The sequence below is a fragment of the Manis javanica genome, chromosome 3 (assembly GCF_040802235.1).
Source record: "Manis javanica isolate MJ-LG chromosome 3, MJ_LKY, whole genome shotgun sequence".
Classification (NCBI taxonomy): Eukaryota; Metazoa; Chordata; class Mammalia; order Pholidota; family Manidae; genus Manis; species Manis javanica.
In genome coordinates this window covers 165,806,112-165,821,812 of record NC_133158.1, presented here as the reverse complement: position 1 = coordinate 165,821,812, position 15,701 = coordinate 165,806,112, and the positions used below count along the sequence as shown (strand labels likewise).

The 15,701-nt window shown below is 40.4% G+C and overlaps 1 protein-coding gene across 3 annotated transcripts in view; it reads right to left on the bottom strand.

Annotated features, from left to right (window-relative positions):
* PLS1 (plastin 1) overlaps window positions 1-14,519 on the bottom strand; it is a 115,991-nt gene extending 101,472 nt beyond the window's left edge. For all 3 annotated transcript variants that reach the window (XM_017658459.3, XM_017658456.3, XM_036996430.2), the window contains exon 1: window positions 14,328-14,519. The gene's annotated coding sequence lies outside the window, so the exon portion shown is untranslated. The remainder of the gene's footprint in view (window positions 1-14,327) is intronic.
* Between the last annotated feature and the right edge of the window lie 1,182 nt (window positions 14,520-15,701).

Below are 15,701 nucleotides of genomic sequence, written 5' to 3'. Positions count from 1 at the left end.
AAAAAGTTTGCCAACCCTTAATCTACACTATCATTTCTATGAGGGTGGAGACTGCTGGGGCCTAGCTCAGTGCCTGACCCAAACAGTGTTTAGTAAATATTTGATGAATTAATATGGTATCAGCATAAAAAGCCTGAGGTGGGGCTCCTCATATGTGCTAAGCATAGTTGTTCTCAAACAACAGAGAGCCTTTCTCAGCAGAGAACAAGAGAGGACTACTCCGGTTTGTGCAGCCCAGCTAGGGTCTTTGTTACCTTGCGATTCTAATGGTGGAATTTTAGGCTACCCTGAAGAGAATGGGACAAGGGAAGATCATGAGGACAATCTAACAGAGGAGTTCTGCATTTACTAGCAGTCTATTTTAAGAAAAAAAAAAGGCATTACAACAGAGTCAGTTTGGAAGAAACATACGTATGCAGGAAAAAAATATCCTATGGCTTTAGTTCACCACAAACTTATTTTTAGATAGGGCTGCTAAAAAGTCTGCAAGATCTTAAATTGCATATAGAAGTATGAATCCATATCACAGTAAATAGTAGGTCTCACTATATTCTGCACTAGGTAAACAACATTCAGAGTGCAACCTTCAACTAGGGAGCCTCATTTATACAAGGGTATAATGACAATCTTCTGTCTAGAGGACAGCTGTCAGCATGGTGATTGGTCTAATCTAGTTAGCCTTTCAAACATGGGAAGTTGATGGACCTGGAGAATATTTCCCATCTAGATGAAATCACAGTCTTCATTTTGAATTAATTTAATTTATGTAAAACACTTAGAAGAATACCTCAGTAAGTACCATCAACCGAAGAATTATGATGTAAAAGACATAAACTTTACTGGCCCTTAGAAGATGTAGCCTTGATATCCATAAATGCAGATCAAGTTGCTGAATCAGCCATACCTGAATTATTGCAAATTTCATTAGTTAATGGCAAAACTCACTAGTAATTTATTATCAGGTAATTATCACTAAATATTTCAGTTCACTTTTGTATCTTTACTGGAGTTTTGTTTTGTTCGCAAACTAACCAGTTCTCTTGCTCTAAGAGGTGAGGAAAAGACATTTATGGTTCACTGAATAGCCGTGGGCTACCAGCTCACTTCCAGAAAGGTCATGGGATCAGTTCTAGCCGACGGGCTGTGAGTAGAAATGATCTATGTCACTATACATCACAGTAATTTGGAGCCAGCATGTGATCCTCTAGCTCCCCTTATCCTGCTGAGATAATTTGGAAGTCCCATGTTAAAACAGAAAAATCACAAAAATCACAGCAGCCTGGATCTGAGTCACTGCATACAGAATAGCTTCCCTGGAGAAAAGCATATGCACACTGACATTTATGTTAACAAGAAGTCAATGGATATTTCAAGGTTAATTTGTTACTGCAACATAGCCTACTCTACCTTGACTCATGGAAACTGAGCAGAAAGAAACCTTGTATCAGTCTGTGATCAAGTAATTTGGACCATATACAAGGATAAGCTGAATTAAGTAGGAAAATTTCCCAAACCTTCCTCAGACAGGCATTGTGCAATTTTATTATTTCATTTCAAGTGCATTCACAGATCATTAGCATACCTACTCCTATCCAAAGATATATATTTAAAACCAAATCTTCTATGTCACTCATTTATCCATAAAACTTTCTGAGACATACATTGAGCAATGTGCCTTGCACAACATAACCATTGACAAACCTCAGTGGAATATATTGTTCTCCTGTAGGGCACCTTTCCTGCTTCATGACCTTTGGGCTTCCATTTCAGGACATACATACAGCACTGGTGTTAGTTCTCTACAGACAGACAAGATGGTGTAGTGCCCTGGGCAAACCTGGCTCAGTTCATCTTTGTTAGCAGCCACCAAGTAGGCTGTTAATTGGACAGACTGATTTCGGTGGGGCCTTTAAACACAGAAAGATGTTATCTCCTCCAGCTGGCAGTAAAAATATCCAGTAAGATAAAGACTCAAGCCTGTGTCCTTCGATACATTCCTGATTTAAAACCAGTGGAAACTCTGGGGCCTGGCCTGGAGAACAGCAGGGTATAAACTTCCACAGGCCTGGGTTCAAATCTCAGCTCAACTACTGAAAGCTATGCGAGCCAGGCCCAATGACACAGCCTCTCCGAGCCTCCGCTCCCTGCCTCCCTTGCAGGTACCCATGGGGATTACTGGAACAGATGTAGGTGGAAATACTCACAATATGTTGGACCCTTACTGCCTTGAACTGTGGGATCCTTCATTCAAGTCAACCTGAATCTCTACTAACTTTATTTTTTATTATAAGCAAAGTGACATTCTCAGATAGATTTAAAGTAGTGAAAAATATACCTTTGGCTTTGCCCTTAGATGCCAGTCACAAAAATTCTACTAGTCTAAGCATCTTCCGGTGTGATCAAAGCCTTACTGGGAAAAAAAGATCTTAAGTTAAATTTCTGCTCATTTTCCACAGGCAACTGATGTTTTTAATTCCTAAAAATTTCCTATTTACCACACTTCTGCTGATTTCTAATTCTGATCATGTATTTTTATACTCCAAGTAAATTGCTCTCATTTTTTTTTCAATAGTAGAAACCAATGTCAACGCAGCCTAATCATAAAAAAAGAAAAGAAAAGAAGAAAACACTCAAATTCTAACAGAGGGGCACCCTGTAATGGACTGGACCACTTCTGAAAACCTTAAAGGTCATCAAAACACAAGGGAAGTCTAAGAAACTGTCACAGCCAATATGAGCCTCAAGAGGCAAGTCAACCAAATGTAAGATGGTATCCTAGACAGGATCCTGGAACAGTAAAAGGATTTTGGGTAAAAACTAAGGAAATATGAATAAACTATTGACTTTAATTAATAATAATGTAACAGTATTCAAAAATTATAACAAGTGTACCATACCACTGTAAGATGTTAATAATAAACTGTGTCAGTGTGGGGCACATGGGAGCTATGTACTAACTGCTTAATTTCTCTGTCCATCTAAAACTGTTCTAAAAAATAAAGTTCATTAGTTTAAAAAAAAAAAAGATGCCGCCATAATGAGATACCATTTCATGCCAAGATGGCCATAATCAATAAGACAAGTAATTCCAAGTGCTGATGAGAATGTTAGAAAACTTGAACATTCAAATATTACTGGTGGGAATGTAAAATGGTGCAGTCATTTTCGAAAATAGTCTGGGAGCTCCTCAAAGTTACACATTAAATTACTGTATGACCCAGCAATTCCACTTCGAGGTATATGCTCAAATGAAATCACATGCCCCTCCCCCCAAAAAAACCTTGTTCACAAATGTTCATAGAAGCATTATGCCTAATCTCCAAGAAGTAGAAACAATTCAAATGTCCATCAATTGAAAAATGGATAAAATGTGGTCCACACAATGGACTATTCAGCCATAAAGAGTGAGGTATTGATGCTACAACCTGGATGAACCTTCAAAACGTTATCATAAGTGAAATAAACCAGACACAAAAGGCCATAATTGTATGATTCCAGTTATACCAAATTTCAAGAATATGCAGATCTATAGACAGAAAGTAGATTTGATGTTGCCTAGGCAGAGGGTAGGTGGGGGGTGGTTGGAAATGTGGAGAGACTGCTAGTGGATTTGGGGTGATGAAAATATTTTAAAACTGACTTGTACTTTAAATGAGTGAATTGTATGGTAGATGAATTTACCTCAATAAAGCTGGTATTATAAAAAGTATCATGTGCACCAAGAACACTGATGGAATGCCATTTAGTTCTATTCAAGCAAAATTTGCTTAAAGTGAAAGCATAAAAGAATGAATCTGTGCACACAAGGTTTAATGAGCCTTTTTAGATCAAATGAGCAACACATATAACATCAGGCCTTTCTAAAGTGTGCCTGAGATGTGAAATAGCATGCAAAAGAATATTCCCAGATATTTAATAAATTAAGCTTCGAAAATGAGTACCCTTTTAGTACACTACCTCAGAATGCAGTCCTTTCCCCTAAATTACTAGAAAATGACAATTTTTTCAGTTCTCTTGTTATTCACTGTCCTAGTCCTATGAGAAATGTAATACTAATTGAAGTTTAGTGTCCCACAGAACAATACATATCACTTAAGTAGAATATAACTCAATAAAAATTTATAAGGTTTATTTTTTTATTCCAATACATTCCAGATGTATATTAACAGGAAATATAATTTTAAAAATCAAACTACTTTGTTCAAAATGAAAGATGAATTTTTCATATCAAGTCTAATTTCATGAAGCAAGAACTCTATTACTGTTAATATCAGAGACAGTGTAAAACCTAAGGTAGAATACAGTAATTTTTGGTTCTTGTTTTATTTAAAAGCAGAAAAACAGGTATCTAAGCCTCTAACAGCTTAGTATGTTAATATACATTTCTTTAAGCATCTCTATAATCTACTCTATTCACTTCTAATCTGACTTCCCTTAAAACAAACTACTTTGACAGGAATATAACTTCAATTTATATGTGAGAGTTTTAGAAGTGAAATTAGTTTTACATACAAGCATTATATACTGTAAAACATTATTACTACATATTATTTCATTCATTTCTGGAATTAGTTTAGAATGCATATGAATCTACAAAGATCCTGATATTCTGAATTCAAGCTTTGCAGCTGTCTCTTGGATAAGGTTGGAGTATCTCTCAAGATTTACTGTCAGTAAAACACAGATCTGAGGTTAGTAGTGTGAAAATAAAGCACACTGGCTCTAAGGTAAGCCAAGTAGAAGCTAAAAAATATTGGGTATGAGGGCGGGTATAGATTTATTCATTCATTCATTCCTTTTTATCTTTCATTCGAGTGCCTACTATGCATCAGGCAATGGGGATACAAAGTGAAAAAGACACAATTCTGCCTGCAAGAAGCTCACACTCTACATGGCCATATCTGCGGCCCCAAGAATTTAGAATAAATCTTAGTATTAGAAGATTTTGATCTAAAATATGCACAGTATCTTTCAATGTACCTATGTTGTCTTATTTAATCCACATTCAAAAAGAACAACAAAACATCAAGAACATCACATCACAACAAAAACCAAGGTTAAGACTGGCTGAATGGTTTGGAAATTCCCCCACCCACTGAGCCCCTCGGCTGCGGATCTTGGGCAAAGGGGAGTCACTCAGCTCTGCCTCACCCACTAAGCTGCCTCTTTTATTAGTCGGCTGGCAAGCAGCAGCACCGGGGTGGCAACTTCGTACAAATTCACCTTTTGCTTTTCTCACCACACTGTAGTTCTCCACACTCCTAGAGTACTTTCTAGGAGACACACACATTCAAGAGACCACCCAGGCCTTAGTGCCTTCTCATACACAGAGACAAGCTTTTCTGAACTAGTACTAAACGAGTGGACATCTCCCAACTGTGCAGCTAAAGCAATTCTGAAGAGACATCACATTGCCATTCACTCACCCCTACTGTTGGAATCTTTCAGCACTTGAAGTCAGCTTGAGAGTATATATTTAGGACACCGTATTTGTATCCTTAGCCTTAACTTTTGAATTCCCTCATCTTCCCAGAAAAACACAGAACAAGTACTATAATCACCAGACTTAGTGATTTATTTCTGTCTCATTTTTATAATTTGTCTCTCAGAAATTGAAATTGGTTGTCCTTTAAATTTTACCTATTTTTGAAAGACATGTATGTCAGATGACTGAAATACACATATTAAAATCAGAGCCAGAAAAGCTTTTTAAGGTGTTTTTCCAAGCGATTATGAAGAGAATATGAATTTCACTGTAATATCAGTGCACTGTAAGAAATGGGGTTTCTCCTCTTCGGATGTGCTCTGGGCTTAGGAGGGAACTGGCAGAGTAAGGCAAAATAAGCCTACGCCTCAACACTGCCTACAGAAAAAGTCCAAGTCCTGTAACCTCATGCCCAAAATGCTCCACAATTTTCCCTAAATGCCCTTCCAGTCTCATCTCCCTGAACTCCCCAAAATGAAGCAGGACACTCACGCTGGCTGAATCTGCACTTCCCTGCGGCACCTCCACTCTGAGGTTCAGTTGCCCCTCTGTCTGGAATGCCTCTTGTTACTTCTCCCCAACTGACCACTTTCTACCTGGTAAGCATCTGTCCATCCTTCCATGTCGAATTCAGATGCTCTCTCCTCCATTACTTTATTTATGTAGACAAATGCTCCCTCACATCAGATGGCTTATCAGAAGGCAGCATAAATTGTCATGCCCTCAACTCTGCCTTGCCTGCCCTGATTGTTACAACAGAAAGTGAACCTTCCACTCTCGCAGTCCTGCCACATTTGGTTTCTATCATTCTTACAGCACTTAGCACCAGCTGCCCTGGGCTAGAGCCATGAATTCATACATCTTAATCCTCCTATATAAGACGGCATGTTTTCTGAGGGCAGGGAAGGAACTTTCTGCAACTGTACACATCCTGCTTCCTTAGGTCAGAGCTTGTCAGCTGTTTCAAAAGTACTTGTTGAATGACATTTACCATTGTAGCCAGATTATCCAAATAAAATCCCAATACATACCCCTTGAGTATATTAGTCATCCATGCTTGTTTTGGGCCAGCTCCCAACATCATCTAGCTAATGTCAGTCACTCAGCTTTCCATGAGTGAAATGGCCATACTGGGTGAACAGAATTATTTAAAAATATGAAATACAAGAAAAGGGCTGGTTTCTTGTGGGGTGTGGGAGGAGCGGGTAAGGTACTTTCAGAGGGCAGAAATCATTTGGTAAATGAGACTAAAAACAAAACAAAACAAAAAATACCTGAAACATTAATTTTGTGAAGATATGACAATTTCAAAAGAAAACAATCTCTTTCTAGCTCATCTATCTCACTGTCTTACCAATGGGTTTCAGCCCCAAACAAGTTCACTATGGAGTCAGTGTGTCCAAAGAAATGACAGTAGAACATTCTTGGGGTGAAAGGGTTGTACCCAACTTTATTCCCATGGTAGCAGGTCAATCACTAAAATCCCATCCACTCAGAGCGAGTCTGCGTGCAGCAAGCCTGTCTCTGCCTCTGGGCCTCTGTCCTCGGCACTGCCACCACTCCAGCCTCTGCTCTGCTCTCCTGCAGCCGTGCCACCATGTCACCCAGAGCACTGGCAGGGCTCTTTGTATAGAGTCAATAACAATGTATTGCCCACAGGTGTGCAGTGAGCCAGCCAACCAGGGCCAGGTGAGAATCCTGGCCACAGGAACTCTCATTATATCCACACTCACACACCCTACACTCTAGCCCAGTGGTTCTGTGAGTGTGGTTCCCAGAGCATCAGCCTCAGCATCACTTTGCAACTTGTTGAAATGAAATTCTCTAGTCCCACCCTAGACCTAAAGAATGAGAAACTCTGGAGTTGGGACTCAGGATATATTACTTTTTAACAAGCTCTCCAGGTGATTCTTATGCATTCTCACGTTTTAAAGCACATTAAAGTAACTGCAGTTTCCAGAGCAGGCCAGTTCTTTCCTGTCTCGTGCCCTTGGTCATGCTGTCCGTTTCACGTGGAAAGCTTTTTCCTCTGTCTATTCTCTGTAGATTGAACTCATGCTTTCCTTCCAAGCCTTAGCTCACAAGTCTTTGACACCTTCCTGAACCCCCTGAACAGAACTAACTGCTCTCCTTTAGGCCTTTCCTCCTGGTGTTCACTGTAGCACTGGGAGCCTGTCCCTGGCTACTTATCAAGGAAAGGCAGGGAGGTCAAAAAATTACAACTACCAATAAATACCTTACCTCTTTACCTTATAGCTTACTAATTGCTTTCACATTCACTGATTTGTTTAATCATTAAACCTGTAGCTGAAGAGAAGGTCTCCCTTCTCATCAGGTCAGAAACAGAATCAGACTTTGACTTCCCATCCATGGCCCTGATCATAGGCCAGCTGATTTCAGATATCTATCTTTAAACTACCCTAAGGAGCTCATTCTGATTGACCACTAAACATTCAGAGATTCTCAGATAACCTTTTATCACTGATGGTGATCTTGGGTTTAACTTGGGCTGTCTTAGGATAAGGAAAAAGACTGAGCAAATTGTTATTATTGTTGTTTTTCCAAAATTAATTCCCTTGCATGACAACTTTCACTAAAATACCTCATTGAGTTTTTATGAGCCATGTTTCATGGCCGGCACCTCTCTGACCCAGAAATACAAACTCTGCCAGAACTGGGCCCCTCTTGGAAATACCCACTGGGCTAAACGAATATTCCAATGAACCTTAAACTTGAGAAGAAAGGAAGGAAAAGGGAGACTTCACCAGGACAGAAGCTGAGAGAGCCCTCAGGGGAAGGAATTCAGGAGTCTTTGAGAAATTTTGGTTTGTTCTCAAAGGTTATAAATACTAACTTGATACCGAGCTAAAAGTTCACTTATGCACTAACTTGATACTGTATTACCACCAAATTATTGATGAAAGGCATTAGAACCCTAAGCAGAAACTCATTTATCAAGCTTCAAAATTCAAGTTTGCATTGCAGAGTACATATCAAGGACCAAAATATAGAAACCTATATTATAGCCATAAAAGATGGCATTTAAGATGACAAAGTGAAGTGAGACAAGAACTTTACTCATGCCTTTGATCATTCACTGTAATGAGTCAATTCTGAACGTGTTTTTATTTGAACAATTCAATCTAGATTCTGAGCACCAGCTATGGGAACAATGTGTGAATACAGCTGGTACTTTTTATACAAGGCATTCGCATTGCTTGATTAGATTCAGTTTTAGGTCACAGATTGTCATGTATCATTTTTGAATCTTACAATGGCCATCTATGGGAATAGGTTTACTCTTTTATTCATGGAGTACAGAGGGCCCTACATGGGAATTCAGGGGGGTTGGGGTGGGTGGAGTTTAAACAAGTAGACCTTGGTCCAAGGACTAATTAACTTGACTGATTTTTTTACTCCCATTTATCAATGCTTTAAATTCAAACTGAATCCAAATTCTATTTTGAAAATGCTACCAAAATCTCACTTTTTGGTTCTCCAACATATTGAAGGGGCTTTCATCATTTTTTATTAAAAATGTATTATTTTCTGGGACTAGAACTTTAAACTATTTATTGAGTTTCTCAATAATAAAGCAAATCTGGTTTCCTCTAATATTTTGAGTTTATTTTGTCAGCCATTCCTAAAAACCTGCTTTTTATCATGAAGAAGCACCCCGCCACCCACCCAAACCTTCTTCCACTTTACTAAGACATCCATCTACTTTACTAAAGTAAAAGTTTCTCATGTTTTCTTTGTGGTTCACTAGGATTTTTTGAAGGAGGCAAATCTGTATGCAGTGAATTGAATTATCATTCAAATATTCTTATACTTTCATAGCTCTGAACTACTCAAAAGAGTCAATCATAAAAATTTGGTTTATTGTAAAGTTTAAAGTCCCATCACAACTGGACTTCATGAACAACTATCTGTAACTCTAAAAAATAAAATACTTTCTGATGAAACAAGTGTTCTAAATAAGAGAAAAACTCTATTTGTCACTCTGACTCTCATCCCTTCTATGTTTGCAGTATTACTAAAAAGCAACTTGCTTTTACAGAAGCCATGCTACATGTTTCCCACCCCACCCCCAAAAAAATAGGCACTTTCACTGTTACTGAAAAGAAATAAGATGATCAAAGTTGACACAGTTTCACATCTTGTGATTTTGTATGTCAGCAAAATTTCCAGCAATCAAAACTGCATAACCATTTTATAACCAATAAACCTGTAATGCAGCACAAGGCCTCTTTTTCTTTCTGTGATTTTCATCATCATCTAGAAGAAAATGCAGATTTGGATCTCTGGAAATTGCTGGGTGACGTGAAGAGTTCTTAGACACTGAGATGGGTTGAAATGGGTGGAAGCCAGAAGCAGGTGGCCTTTTCTTTCATTTCCAGAGCCCAGGCCCCAGGAAAGCACAGAACTAGCACAGAAGAAAGTGAAGCAGAGGCAGGAAATGGAACAAGGACCCAGACAGCACAGGAAGGGGAAGAATGCTCTCAGTAAGATGCCATTTTGAGGCTCTCTTAAGAGTAATTAGGTTCAGCAAAGAAGGTGGAGGGGGGCATTTTCTCCTAGCCAGCTTGGCTGGTCAAATCCAAGGCCTGCCAGTACTGCCTAAATTACTTGTCCCTGATCTGAGGCCTTCCCTGAGGTATTTACACCCACCTCCAACTGCAGTTAAGTCCACACTGACTTCAGAACTCCCCCATCTTGAGATCCCAGGAGAATGAACTCAGATCTGGATTCTCCCTGGGGGTTTTGAACACAGCTCAAAGACCTGAGATCTGGGTAATGGTCAAGAAACACAGATATTCTAGGAGGTTCCAGCAGTGGATCCTGCCACCCCATGGTTAAAAATTCTTACAAACCTGGTTGCCCAAGAGTCCTTAGGCTCATACATGGGGTAAGTTTTCCACCCACAACTCCAGAAGAATCTCCTGAATCACTACCCACTTACCTCCATCACCCAGCTCTACCCCCAAATGAGAGTTGGAACAGAACAGAAATAGTGCCCAGAGAAAGGGCTGCTGGCTCTGACTCCAGGGATGTTTCATGGGTATAAAAAAGATAAAGACTAAGTGGAATCCTTTTAAAAGAAAAAAGAAAAACCAGAAAGATTGATCACTGTCATTTACTCGATTAAATTCTGGCTCATAGAATGTTGGGAGTTTCACTAGCTAAAATCTGTGGTAATTCTAAGCATCTGTTAGAGTTACCACTTTGCATTTTGTTAAGATATTTGATTAAGTTATTTGAGCTCTCAGTGCATGAAGTCAGGCAGGGATCAAAGCTCAGCCCAGCTATTTTCAACTGTGTGGCCTCAGAATGTGATTTTTTTAAGTCTCAGTTTTCTCATCTTTAAAATGGAATAGTAATTGAACCAATCTCACATGAAGGTTAGCAAAGACTCAATCACATTGCTTGTAAAGTATTCAATACAGAGTCTGGTCCATGGAAAACATTCTATAACACTAATATTACTAGTATTATTATTCTATAATACTAATATTACTATTATTATTTTGAGAAAGTTATATAATATAGCCATTTTACATAGGATTGTGGTATATAACTCCAGAGTTTAATATTTGGGCATTTCTTAAGTGTATGAAACATTAACTTCAACTTACGACCTGATTTTGCATTTGGTTGTTCAATCAATTTTGACCAATGGCATGATTTAAAAAAAAAAAAAAAGGTAATCCCTGTATACCTGGTCAACCTTTCCCTTTCCCCTAGTAATCATCTCTCTAGTTCTGTCTCTTCTTGATTCTTTCATAAGAACAAGAATCTCCAGTTGCAGACCATGATCACCCACAGTGTGATTCTCATGGGAGGATGAGTGATCCCATAGCTCCCTCGATGCTCAGTGCCATTCAATGGAAAGGCTGAGTTTTGATTTGCAAAACATCTATTTGCAATATCTGTTCCAAGTAAACAAATATTGCAAACCACCTGAAATGGGATTTTTGAGTTCAGAAGTAGTACCTTCTGTCCTGTTTTTCCAGGTAGAGAGTCTGATCACAATACTATCTCTCTCCCTCATCATTACCCCCAAGTTCCTGGGTCATAAATACCATGGCCATCACTCACCACCCCCTGGTAATGTAGAATGTCTCTCCCAGATATACTCCCAGTCCAAGGACTTCAGGACCACCTCTTTAAGCCTCCTGCCCCTGACAAGAGAAGCCACCGTGTCCTTTCCAGGCTCTTCTTCAGCTCCACTGAGTGCAGATTCCCAGGACTGCAGCTTCACCCCTCCTCACTCTGGACTCAGCCTTGAAATGTGGCCAGTCATCCTTTGTGTCTCATCCCTTCAAACAACACAGACATCGTCCCATTGGCCATCAAATCCCACCATCTAGGTTGGTCTCTGATAGCTTTCAATCCACAGAATATCTCGAACCGGAGTGCCCTGCCACCAACTCAAATTAATCTTGAGGCCAATAATCCCAAAAAGTTAGGGTTAACGAGACAAGTTAGGGGCCAGTAGTGAGGAAACTTGAGCAGAGGCCCTGCCTACACCACTAACTAGCTTAGTTAAGCATATCTCAGTTGCTCCTCCACAGGATGAGGGGATGGTCTGGATAAAGTGCTCTCTTCTAGCTCTTAGATACTAAATGTCCACCTCTCCCATGCTAAAATACACTTATTTACTTGTTCATTCATGCAAAAACTGAGTGTCTAATGCTGCAAAGTGGTTAAAGATCATCCCCTAAGGAGCTTATCATCTAGAATGGGAAATAAGACAACCACATCAATAAGTGTTAAGAAACAGAAAGAGGTAATGTCACAACTGGAGGTACTTATAAATAAGATAAAAAAGAGCATTAAAAGCCATTACCAACACCCCAAACCTGAAACTAGTTTTCAACATGTCTTCTCTTCTCTGCATCTAGTTTTTCACCAAATGCTTTTTCCTTTACATCATTTCTTAAATCTGTGTTCTCCACTCTGTACTTAAGAGTTACCTGCTTAAATCCAGGTCTTGGGCAACTCTGGCCTATTATGATTTTACCCCTTGCCCCAGCATTCCCCTAACAGATCCTTGATCTTTTATTAACATATGAGATCATACCATCAGGTTGGTTTGACTTGGCCACTGTCTTGCTACAGCTCAAAGTGGCCTTCCCCCATATTATAGAAACAACCCCATCAAACTATAAAACTGTCCACACTTCACTTCTTCCCTCTCACAAACAGTTGCTGAGAACATACTTTGTGCTTTGTGCTGGGTGAGATGTCTAAGTCATAGGCTTTACGCTCTACGAGCTTACATACTGGTCTGGAAAGTTGGGATGTGCTAAAATACAACAGTCTTAGATACTAAAGATGTACGGGATACTGGCAGCACAGTCAACAGTAATAAATGCTACAGGGTTTAGAAGAGGGAGAATTGCTTTCTGACCACAGTAATGAGGGAAGGCTTCTAGGAAGTCACCCCGGGGCTACACCTTGCAGCATGGACTTCAACAGGGAAGGAGGCAACCCTGCATTTTGAGTCTAGGGCTCACTGTGACGAAGCAAGGAAAGAGGCAGTTTCAAAACCAGCACATTGTTAGGTGGGGCTTGAGTGAGAAGGCACTTTTTGAAAGGAATCTGCAAGGCATTAGCAAGCTCAGTAGCAGGAATAACTAATTTTCTGCTTAAACCAGATTACATAGTATAAGGAAATAGAAGAGAAGAAAGTTTCATAGGCTAATCAAACTGAAGAGCGCATCAGCAGGAGAATAGTAAATAGAGCCCTGAAAATCAGAAAATCTGGGTCCCAGGCCCAGCTCTCCCCAAGGAGGGGCTCCAGAGGCCACAGCAAGTCATTTAACCTCATTGGTCTCGGTTTTCTCATTTGTAATCTGAAGCAGCTGAACTGACTGACCTCAAAAGGCTCTACAGTCCAACACTAAACCAACTGTATATTATTTCTGCCATTAAAACATTCATCGTGGTGGGTGGAGGGAAAGGCAGGTGTCCGTATTCGCTTTCATACAGGTTTCTCTTCCTGAACTAAAATTTTCTTTTTCCTAAACTTGTTAATTCTGTTTATGCTTCCCACATCATAAATGTAATACTTTACCTAAATAATGTTCGGTGTGTGAACTTTTTCATGGCCTAAAGTTTTTTGACTCACAGGCTATCCAAGACATTTGTGCAGCAGACTTACAGCCTCCATGCAGATGAACCCAATACCGCAGCCCCAGGTAGGAGATCTCTGTATGAGCAATGGAATGTGTCAGAATAAATAAAGGAGAGAAAACTGAGAACTCTTAGTCATCTAGAAGACCTCCTCCTTTTAATAGTACCAAATGAAGCCTGAAATAACAGTAATGTAGGAAAGTAAATGAGGAAGTTTTACAGTTTAGAAAGTCTACTTAAAAAATGCAGCTGAAATGCGAAAAGTTTTTGGCACCCAAATTCGAGGGGAGTTGACATTTTTTATGCCGCATTCAAAGGCCCCTAGCTCCAGGAAAGGCACCAAAACCAGAAACCACATATGTGATTTCACCCCAGCCCTACTGATCTTATGCATCAAAAGGCCAAAGGCAAATAAACCAGTCAGAATTCAAGCGAAACAGGCTGGATCAGAAAGCCTCACCAGCCGCCACTCAAAGTTAGCGAGAGATAAAAAACAGAAAAGTTAACAAATGCCTAACTCACTCCCGGAATCATAGTGCAGTTCTCAGACTTCCATATAAGCGGCATAAATACACGATTTAACACCTGACCGCACTACAAGCTGCCGGGACTGGGCAGGAGCGCGCCGGTATCGGCGGGCGTCGCACTGCACAGCCGGGCGACGGAGCCGCCTTTCCAGCGAAGGAAACCGAGAGAGACTCACCTCGAGCCGCTGCACGTTTGCTAAGTAGGGCTTTGTTTTGTGCCTATGGTCCAGCCTTTCTCTCGGACACCACCGCTGCGCCCCGTTCCTGCTGCAGCTGTCTTGCCCTCGAGCCCGCAGTTCCTGCTGGGGATCCAGAAACCCGCAGGTCGACTCTGCCGCTACCTCGCCGTGCCCGCCTAGGGGCCGTGCTTGCGCCACTACGCATGCTCGGCCAACACCCGGGCCAGCAAACTGCTAATCCACTTGCCAGGTTTTGGCTGCGATTCCCAAGGACAGAAGGCCAAGGAGTTGCAGGTGCTGGTAGAGGCGAGGGAGGAAGGTGGATGGGCGCTGCAGCATCTTATCCCTGTTGAGCACAGTTACTCTGGACGTGCCCTCAAGCCTAAAGATGACCATCTGCACTATTGGAATGAGCTTAGCCCAGTGGCTGTCAAATTTGATTGCAGATCAGAATCACCTGGAGGGCTTGTTAAAACACAGATCTCACACCCGGAGTTTCAGATTCAGTAGGTCAAGAGTGAGGCCTGACAATCTGCATTTCTAACATTTTTCTGAGGGGAATCTGGTGCTACTAGTCCCCGTACCACACTTGGCAAACGCTGGTCAAAAGAAAAGGTATTTGATACTAAAAAAGGAAAGTTTTCTCTACCTCTTCCCGCTTTGGGGATTTCATGTAACACTTCCTCTTCATTTAACAGCCACACCAGCTTAAAACATAAGTAAATAACTACAGCTCAGTCTCAAGTAAAGGTGGGATACTTCCTCTTCCTCTAGTAAGTGAGTCAAGTAAAAGGAATGCAGCCTCAGGAGTTCTTGGGTGCTTTGCCCCCAGCATAATCTAGAGTTGTCCTTCCAGCTCTGTCCAGGCAACAAGAGCTGGTCTCTATTTTGCTGCCCCTTTAACACATAGTCTTGTGTGGCCCTCAGTGTAGCATAGTACTGGGTACAAAATAGTTGCCCAAGAAATCCTAAAATAGTATTAGTAGGGCTAGAGAGGTGAAGAAAAAAGAACATTGAAATTATTTTAGGAACCCAAAGGAATCAATAAGCAGTTAAACATGGAAGTAGGTGGGTTGATAAGGACTTATCTCTGCATTCCGCCTAGAGAGATTAGTGGATTTAATATCCTTATCTGAGCCCAGATATACAGGAGGAGTTAAGTGTATAAGAACTTACAAAATATTTCTTAAAAAAGTAAACACACATCTGTCTTATAACCTGCTATTCCATTCATAGGCATTACCCAAGAAATAAAACACATGTTCACACAAAGACTTGAAAACAAATGTTCATAGCAACTTCTTCCACATGGCCCCAAACCAGAAGGAACCCAAAGGTCAATCGACAGGTGAACTGATATACAAATTGTGG